This window comes from Rattus norvegicus, chromosome 1 (genome assembly GCF_021556685.1).
Source record: "Rattus norvegicus strain SHRSP/BbbUtx chromosome 1, alternate assembly SHRSP_T2T, whole genome shotgun sequence".
Classification (NCBI taxonomy): domain Eukaryota; kingdom Metazoa; phylum Chordata; class Mammalia; order Rodentia; family Muridae; genus Rattus; species Rattus norvegicus.
This window is the reverse complement of record NC_141534.1, coordinates 166,917,501-166,927,784: the sequence shown is the minus strand read 5'-3', so window position 1 is coordinate 166,927,784 and position 10,284 is coordinate 166,917,501.

Genomic DNA, 10,284 nt, shown 5'->3' with positions numbered 1-10,284 from the left:
AATGAGAATGAGAATGAAGGGAGGTCCGGCAGAAGAGAAAAGCGATGGCAGAAAGAGAGAAGGTGCTAGCTAGAGGACCAGGGTCTGCGGGACGCCGTCACCCGGGCGCAGTGTCCTGGTGGCGCTGGCTGGCGGCGGCGAGGCGGCGCGGGGTCCGGCGCGGGTCTGGAACGCGAAGGAGCGACAGGACCCTCGGTGGTGGCGCGGGGGAGGCTGAGCGCTGCCGCTGTGCACGCCTCGGGCGCCAGACGCTGCGCTCGGGCGCATTTGTACTTTGCCGCGGGAAGCCTGCAGCCCCGGGCCGGCCTAATGCTGGCGCCTCCTCTGAGGCACCGCGAGCTCGTGGATTGGCCACTCGAGAAACAAGCCCATTTCCCCCCTCCCCTCTAGTGCAGGGCTGGGAACCTTCGCTCCAGGCGAGGCGCCGCCGAGTGGAGACAAGGGGGCTGGGGAGGGGGAAGGGGCCACACGCGCCCCGGGTTTTAACCCCTGGCTCCCCGCGGTACCCAGCCTGCAAAGGGACCCAACACAGTTAGATTTCAGACGGAAGTGAATGGGGTTAGTGTTGAGTGGGGAAGGTCATAGCAAGGGTCTGGGGATCTCAGGAGTTGGTATTTGGTGGGGAGAGCAGAGATGCTTGCCATTTTGAATAGTTTGTGGGTTTGGACATAGCGCCTTAGAGAGAGATTTTCTCTCCAGCACTAACATGATCTCAGTTACTTTTAAGATCTTCAATATCGTCCTGCAAATTTTGCAAAGGATCAAATAAGATTAGGAACATCAAAGCACTTCAACTTTGGAGGAAAGTCATTTCAGGTACCTGGAGTCTCCCATTGGCAGGTGGTGGTCCCAGGCACCATCCCCAAGCTGAGAGCGAGCTTTGCTATGGATTCACTTCTGCTGCCACTTACCAAGCAGCCCAGGATGAAGTCTGCACAGGTGAGGCCCCACCACTCTGCATGTGCCAGTGACAGCCAGTGTCAGGGCCTTGTCTTTTCACCAGAAGGTGAGCACGCTGATCTGGAACCCCAGCAGCTCAGACAGGCTTCCTGCTCCAGACCTCATGTTGAATGAGCTTCTTCCCCTGAACTAATAGGACCCTAAGAAAAGAACCAGCTCTGTCCACCCCAGAGCACCCAGGCTCTGCAATGAAAGGGCAGACTCAAGATCCTGGCTCCATCCACAGCTCGTTGGGCCACTGTGGGTAAATACAGCCATCCTGGCTTTGGACATTGATTCCTGCGCATCTCTTGGACATCTACTAGAGTCTCAGACCAGGACAGGGGTCAGAAAGGGGAAGAGATGGCGGGCCACAGCTGACTCTGGTAGAGGGTCTGATCTCCAGATTCTGTACTGGCAGGGCTAAGGCTAGGCTCCTCGCCCCAATCGAGCACTAGGAAGAACTAGTGACCAAGAAAGCCCCTACTCAGGGCTCAACTCTCCTCCAGGTCTCCCTCTGGGATACAGTGTTCGTCAAGAAGTGATCTTTCCTTTCTCTGTCTCTGCTAATGGGTGCTCTGTGCCGGTTTTGATGTGTTAGGTTGCCAAAGGTGGGCTCCTTGGGTTCTCCTAAGCCCTGCTCACTCTACTTCCCAGAAGGGTCTCTGCCATCTCAGCTTTCTTCAGAGCTCAGGCATCTTCAGTCCCTTTCCCACAGCCTGTCTTCAGGTCTTCTGTTCCTGGTCAGCCGTTCTGATGTATTTTCCTCACATTCTTTACAAGGATTGTGCTGATCATTTCAACGACAAACCAAATGTCTCCTCTCCCTCCTTGCACCTATTCTGGCCACCTTGTAACTCGAAGGATTAAGATGGGTAATGTTCAGCACTGACTTCAAGACTGCGTGTCTGACTCCTGTCACTGTCACCCACCCTACACCCATCCTACACCCCTCTACACCCCCTACACCCACCCTACACCCACCCTACCCCCTATACCCTGCACCCACCCACCCCGCACTCACCCTACCCACCCCTACATCTTTACCAACCACTACCCTCCCCCAAAGTGCCCATGCATTTCAAGCCTCTGTATAGTTGTACTCATTTTCCTCCTTCTAGAAGATCAGTTTCCTTCTGTTTCTAAATCTTAGGACATGAGCAAAGTAGGACAGCATTTTCTCATCTCCGTGCCTGTCTTGCCAAGTTGCACCAAGTGGCTTTAGTAATCCTCCTGCCTCAGCTTCCTCATGCCTTGAAAAATACGTTTGTACTCTTGTGCTGGAACTTCTGACCTCGAGCTGCTTGTTCATTTTTTGCTGTGTGTCTTTTGTGTGTACACACCTGTATTTGCACATGCACATGCTCCTGTATTTGCATGTAATGACCAGATGAGGGCAGTCATTGTCTTGCTAGATCACTCTCCACCTTATCTGAGACTATCTCTACCAGAAAGAATCTCGTACTCATCCCAAAGCCAGCTAGCCAGCCCCAGGGATTCTCCTCTCACCTCCCACAACAGACAGCACTGGAGTTACAGGTTTGAAGAGACACATGAAATATTTTTATGTGAGTGCAGGGGATTTGAACTCAGGTTCTTAAGTTTGTCCAACAAGCGCTCTTACCCATGAAGCCATGCCCCTAGCTCCCCATGATTTTAACTTACAGTCTTCCTACCCCTCCCTCTAAGTGCTGTGGCTGTAGGGACATGCTGCCACACTCAGCTGCAGAGTGGGCAGGCCTACTGCATGCCAGAGAAGCACATGGCTTAGTTACACCCCCTCTGGGACGTCACCGAGTCTCCCAGGCAAAGATTTTTTTTTAAGGTTTGGGGATCAAACTTAGGGCTTGCCACATGCTAGGCAAGGGCTCTGGTAAGCTCTCTATCTTCATGTGGAGTGTGAATGTTTATTTGTGTCTTCACCCCGCACTGTGAGAAAGATGCCCTTTTCACTTCTATATCTAATTTTGAATATTGTGCGAATGTTTGATACACAATGACACCGAATAAACATGGCTGGTGTTTGGGCAAGCACATGAACGAGTTCAAAAGGCTTCATTCTCTCATCTGAAGGCATGAGGCACCCGTTGCCCTCAGCCTTAATCGCTGAGAAGCACAAGTGTCCAGTGCTAGAGTTCTTGCCAAGCCCATGTAAGGCCATGGGTTTGACCTCAGCACGCCTTACTATAGTCTACTTGAAAAGGTCTCTCCAATCCCTAAAAATGCTAATGCTTTCACAGTCTCCAGTATCTTAAGTGTGAGCTCCTGTGAATATCAAAGCCATAGCAAATAATCTAAGCCAACACAGAAAACAGCAAATCTTGAAGCTCCGAAGATCACCATCTGGACTTTTCTGAGCTCTGTAGAGAAAAGTAATTGTTTGAGAAATACTTTTGATTTTTTTTTAGTGTCCTATGACTTTAATATGATAATATAAACTTACAACATGTAATCAGGAATAGTATATCAACTGGCGCTGTGTTACAAGATAAAGAAGCAGAAGAAAGAAAACCACAAATATCGACTTCACATGTTTACAAATTCTTAATAGCAGGCAGGACACAAACATCACTGTCAGTTACAATTCCATTCCTGTAACTGGTCACGTGGCCTTAGCAGATAAATGGTGTGGTGTCTGGTTGGTCCACCCAGAGAATGATGCTACATCAGGAGCTCGGCATTGGTCTCTGCTGCTGGCAGATTTGACACTCAGAAGCAGCCATGGTCACATCTGCCTCAGTAAATGGAACTCCATGTTGTTAAGCCCATGCATAACTCCCTTTCTGCCACCATGGCTGTTTGTTCCTGGGCCCATTGGGCAGTGGCAGGAGTGACTAGAAAAGGAAACAGAATGGGCCGTCCCATCCATTTGACTATTAAACTCTTCCTCTTCTGACGTCATCTTTTGAAAAGCATTTCCATGGAACACAATTACTTCACATCCTTCTATCATTTGAGGAGATCTATTCTCACTCTTTCCCCAAATGTCTTTCTCATCAATTTTTCAAACATGTTCCTTCTATGTCCCTGGTCATATTACCAATCCAGTGGTTACAGCCCACAGATGAGTGAAAACTCATATATATGTCCACACTGCCAAGTTCTGTCTACTGTGAAGACTTTTCTCCAGTGTCCTTCATGGTTGTTCTGGAAAGGGTCAGTAATGTGGCAGCTACCACTTCTGGGTGATATTTACGTGGTGTACTGAACTGCCAGTAACTGGGTATAGTGGTACTCACGTTTAATCCCAGCTCTTGGGAGACAGAGGCAAGTGGATCTCTGTGAGTTCAAGGTCAACTTGATCTACAGAGTGAGTTCCAGCCATGGTTACATAGTGAGATCCTGTCTGGGAAAGACAGAAAATAAATAAGCCAGGTTCTTGTCTTTTCTTCTTCAGTCACCTGATCATAGGGCATACTTCACAGGATCATAGGTGGATGCTTGGGAACAAAAAATTTAACAGGAGTAGGAACCATAGGCATTTGGGAAACGTTGGGTGACATTTTTGTGCTCTCTGAACCCTCACTCGTCAGGCCTCCATTTGCCTGTGTTGCACTCAGCATTATCTTCCAAGCGTCCACCATAACTCATTAAGCTGTGAGCATTAATTATTTTTCAGCCCAAAGTTCCAAGATCCTTCCACGATCCTCCCCAAAGCAAAATGGCCAATTCCAGCACAGCAATACCTCGCTTACGTGTTACTAAAATTACTTCTTTCCCAAGGGTAGAGACTGTCTCATTCCCCTCCCCAAGGTCTGGATGACAAACCAAGGTATGATTCACCAAAGGTCACCCAGGGAAACTGGTGGGTTAAGTAGGCCTACTTACAGAACAGTGGGGAGGGGTCGTGGGCAGGAACACAGATGACCTTAAAGTAGTCACACAAATCAGTATGCAGCAGGGATGATGGCTTCCTCTTGGTTGCACAGATGAAAACCCTCTCCTTCTCCTTCCCCATCCACAGCCTCTAGCTCTTTCTAGAAGACCACACACAATTAGGGCAGAAACACATAACACTGGTTGGCAGAGGGGACTGGATACTCAGGAGAAGTTCCTATGACGCTCCCTGACCATGCCTATGATGCTCAGATGTGATGATCTTCGGCAGAAGCCTTGATGGTGACAGTTCGGCTCAGAGGATAGTCAGTCCTGTACAGTGCCTTGAACCTGCTCCCCTCCTCTGACTTTTACCTTTTTCCCCTGACATCTTCTTCCACATAGGTTCCTGAGCCTGGGAGGGAGGGACATAAATTTCTGACCAGTTTCTAACTCTGGTAAGGAACCAAACCCTTGGGTCCTCTGTGGTAGTTTGAATGAAAATGGCCCCCGTAGGCTCATATGTTTGACTACTCAGTCCCTAGTTAGTGGAACTCTTTGGAAAAGACTAGGAGGTATGGCCTTGTGGGAGGAGGTATCTCCCTGGGGCACGCTTCGAGGTTACAAAAGATCTGTACCATTCCCAGTGTTCCTTCTTTGCCTTCCACTATGGGTCAGGATGTGAGCTCTCAGCTACTGTTCCAGCCGCCTACCCACCATGCCTTTTCTCCACCATCACAGACTCTAACTTTTGAAACCATAAGCCCAATGAAATGCTTTTTAAATAAGTTACTTTGGTCATAGTGCTTTGTCATAATAATAGAAAAGTAATTAAGACACTATTGTCATGCCTCCATCTCTGGAACATGGGTGGGAACATCTCTTAATATAAAACGCAAGTGAGAAAAGGGACAAAAAGGAAACAGGAACAGGAAAATGTCCAAACAGACAGCTGGCAGTAATAACTTTGCAAGCACAAATGTGAGGAAGCACCTTGGGTCTTACAGCCTTTAGCCAAGCACTAACAGCTGCTTCCCCACGGGAGCTGATGACTTCCCTGGGCACAGGTTTTGCTCTCCCCCGCTGTACCTGTGACTTAGTGAGCTCCTGGGTCAGAGAGGCTTTGGGTTGGGGCTGTGGCTGTATCTCCAGCTATTGTCTCTCCACCCACCATACCTGGCTGCTTGGGTGAGGCCGTGGCTGAACAAACTATCTTCATCTGTAGTCTGTCTTTCTGCAGGAGTGAAAGGTACCCAACTTAGTCAATGGGATAACAGCCCGCCAAGGGACATGCTCGATTCACCTGTAATGTTTTATCATAGGTGCCTTCTGCGAGCTGTTCCTCAGGCCGTGGTGCCTTGCAGAAGCTCATTAGCACAGAGTTTGGCTTCCGGTCAATTGTTCTTCCTTAGGAACTCAGACTCAACGCAAATCTTGCCACATTTGCTTCAAGTAACCCAGACAGACCCTTCCCTCAGTCTTGGCCGCCTCTCTTCCAGTATGTGAGCTGCTCCATCACCTCGTAGACACAGTTTACATGTCAGTCAAGGTCCTGCAGATCCATCAAAGATTTTTCTATTTTGTAAAGACCCTGCCTCACCAAAGAGCTCCACAAACCACCGTAGCGCCATCTTGTCTTGAGGCCCTTACTGCATCCATCTCTTCCTTCAACTGTTGGCAAACGGAAGCGAGGCATCACACATTGATTTTCCTCATCCCTAGCTGCCCGTCATGCCTGTCTCTCCTCTATGGTCCTCTATGGTCCTCCAGTCCCTGATATCCACAGTGACTTCCTCTGATGATGACCAAATATCCCCAGTGGTTTGAGTGGGCCACTCCATCAGGGGCGGACTCCCTGTGCACTGCCTCTGACTGCTTAACTTGTGTCTCAAGTCAAGATGTATGTACACCACTTCATTTTTTTGTTTCCACGCTCCACATTCCATAGCCTCACAAGCCAGACTGTGAGCATCTTTCACTGTTTATTTAAAAGGCTTCCCTGGCTGATTACTGCTAACCTAGCTCCAGGTTTAGGATTCACTGTCTTAAGGTAAGAACGTAGAGGGTGACAACAGGACAGTCAACATTCTCCACTGGACTTGGCCTGCTCATGAATGTGCTCATTGTACACCTACCTTACTGTGCTAAAAACTCTAGACCTGTGCAGAAATTTACTGTATTGAACAATTTGGAGAAAGCATTCCTTAACAAACGTAAAATATGCAAAAATGGTGGTATTTCTTACTTCAGTAATTTACATTATCAGAGATGCTTAACTACTACTTGAATCAGTTCCATCATTTGTGGTATTTTACATGTATAATTGGGTTATTATCATTTAAGATGTGAACTATGACAGCAGGAAACATAGTATTAACCTATCTTCATTTAAGAAAAGTGTATGATAAAATTTATTCACTTGAATGATTAAAAAAAAAAGGCTTCCCTGTTTCCAGAAACCCCAGTACTGAATATTTCTTTATTACCATGATCTTGTCCACTGGACCGTTGTTATGGCCTCAGATTGGGTTCTGGACCATGGATTTTCCCTTTCTGTATCAAAGGTCAGACTTACTGGGTATCACTCTCTCCCTTCTTTTGCTACTTGACTCCACCCATGGGTCCCAGGTTTTGGAGTTCCGGAAGGGCTTTTGAATAAGACTATATTTGGGTTTTTCTTTACTCTTTGACCTCCCAGCTGTGAGAAGCATGCTACTGCCCCTCACTCCCATAAGCCCTACGGGGACAGATGACAGTGTCCCTCTGCAACCACTCTCAGACTTCAGCTGCCTGGTCTGTCATGCTTAGCAGAAGCAACCATTGCTCTTCACAAACTCATCCTTGGTTTGTTATATCCTGACAGCTAACCCAAGTATTGCTGAAATCCCCTCTCAGGGGTAGACATTGTTTAGAGCTCACAGCCCCTACAAGGTCCCAGGGACCAACCAATGTACAATCCCATCACAGTTCACCCAGGGGAAGTGATGAATGCACTTACTACAGAGTTAATTACAACAGTGTGTGGTTATCAACAAGAGCGTAGGAGACATAAAGTAGCCATCCTAGAAGGTCCGTACCCAGCAGAGTTAATGGCTTCCCATAGCTACCTAGAGGGTGCCTCTCCCTCATCCTTCCCCACCTAAGTCTCTAGACTGTCTGCTAAGACCACATGCACTCAGGGTAGAATTGTATACAAGGAATTGGGAGGGATGACTAGATACTAAGGAGCAGGCCCCTTGGCTTTTTAATTAAATTTTCTTTTTCATTTTGAGACAAGTTCTTTCTGTACAGCCCCAGTTATCCCGGAACTCACTCTGTAGAACAGGCTGGACTTGAACCCACAGAGATCTGCCTGCCCGAACCTCCTGAGTGCTGGGAATAAAGGTGTCTGTCACTATGCTCAGCTCTGTCCCCTCTTTCTATGAGGCTCCTGAAGGTGGCGATGGTTTGGCTCAGAGGATAATGTACAGACAGATGCCTTTCCAACACGGCACCGTTTTCTGTTCTGCCTGCTTCCTGTTGCTATGGTAAGCATCAGGACCAAAAGCAGTTTACAATCTATTGTCAAGATAAGCCAGGGGAAACCCTGGAGGTAAGAACGGAAGCAGAAGCATGGAGATGTGCTGGCCACGGGCTCCTTCCCCTCAGCCTGCTCACTTCCTGAACAACCTGTCTGGGGGTGCACTGCCCACAGTGTGGTGTTCTCTCCCATAGCAATCATTAATCAGAGAATGTCCCCACAGACTTGCCCAAGGCCAATGTAGAGGAGGCTACCCCTCCTCCATTGACCTCTTCCCAGGTGTCTCCAGTTCACACCAGATTGAGAAAACCCAACCAGCACTCACACCGCTTCTTCTGAGATGACATTCACGGACCCACCTTGTTTGACTCGTAAGGTCACAGATTTAGCCAGGCATGGCAACTCACACCCTTAATCCCAGCACTTGGGAGGTAGAGGCAGGTGGATCTCAGAGTTTGGAGACAGGCTGGTCTTCAGAGTGAATTCTAGGACCGCCAGGGCTAAATAGTAGAGAGCTGTGTCTCAAACGAACCACAAACAAACACAAGATTACGTATTTACCGGAGTCAAAGTCACCAATGCCCTTTCTGTCATACACCATTTACTGACTGCCCTACTAGGTGCCAGCTCTGGGCAGGCAATGTGTGAGGAGCTGGGGACACCATGGAGAGCAAGAAAGACACTGCTGCTTTGGGTCTGACTTCTCGCTGGAGTGTGTTGATGGTCTCTGAGTTAGTGTCTTTCTCCCACGTGCTTCTGTCTCCTGCATTACATCGCCTACCACTCTCGGTCACGGAATTGTGCCACCTTCTTTACAGCAAGTTCCTTCGGGACACAAATCAGTGTTTAACTCATTTCTTCCCTGGTCCTCAGCACATAGTTTTACCCACATTTGCAACCGAATGTAGGCTTGCTGGCTAGATTGCTTCAAACAGTCTGTTAGGATCCAGTTGCCTGATTTTTGAGTCTCACTAACTGCAGCCCAGGCTGGCCTGGAAATCACTGTGCAGCCCAGGCTGGCCTTGAACTTGTACTCTTTCTTAGCTTCTCATGGACCTTAGATCCAGGAGGAGCTCATTATGTAGACGGGCTGACTGGAAGTCAGACACCTGTTTGCTTTTGTCTCCTCTATTTTGGGTATAATAACATTTGATTTTGAAATTATTGTCTTTAAACTAACTTGCTAACTTGAGTGTCATCCTAGAGAGTTGTTGGATGAGTTTAGGATTAGGACAGAGCTTCCGACAATTGCCGAGAAGACCCTGGACTTACCACTATGTTTATACTTACTTTTGCAATGTAGTATTTCCAGCACTGGTCATTAGGAAATCAAAAGATTGGCCAATTCCAAATGACTTGGAAGAGACTTCATAGTTTATAGTGTCAAATATTCAGACAAGATCTAATGGTTTCTCTAAAAGCAACTAAGCACATTCATTGACTAGCACGCCAACATTTAAGAGGTCTTTCTTGTTCTGGTCATGTGTTACTTGTGGCCAAAAGGTCTCTTCCTGGCCTAGAGATTGCTGAACAGGATAGAACCAGCAACTAGATCTCAGGGATTAGAGTACCTCGCCCACTCAATTCTGAGGGCAGCGTGCTTCTAAGAGAACTCACCCCAAGGGAGTTGGCAAGAGAGAGCTACGTGACAGACACTCCACCATTCTGACCAACGTGTAAGTTCCAGTTTTTGGGATAGAGGCATGGATGGGGGCATGGTTCTGGCCTTTTTCTTCTTTTTAAATCTATTTCCATTGTCTTTTGCTCAAGGTGTGCCCCCAAACTAAGTTGAGAACTGTGGTGTTTAGAAGAAAGAGACCTCAAAAAACCGTGTGGCTGAGCTCAGGGGTAATGGGGGAGGAGAGACTAATAGGAACTGGCTCTCAGGGGCTGGAGAAAATCAAAACAGAAAAAGAAAAGAAGGTTGGAATCCACTGGTGTGGTTCACCCTCCTCTCCTTCCTTCCCTTCATCATCATCTTCATCTTCTTTGCCTTCATCAATGTTCTC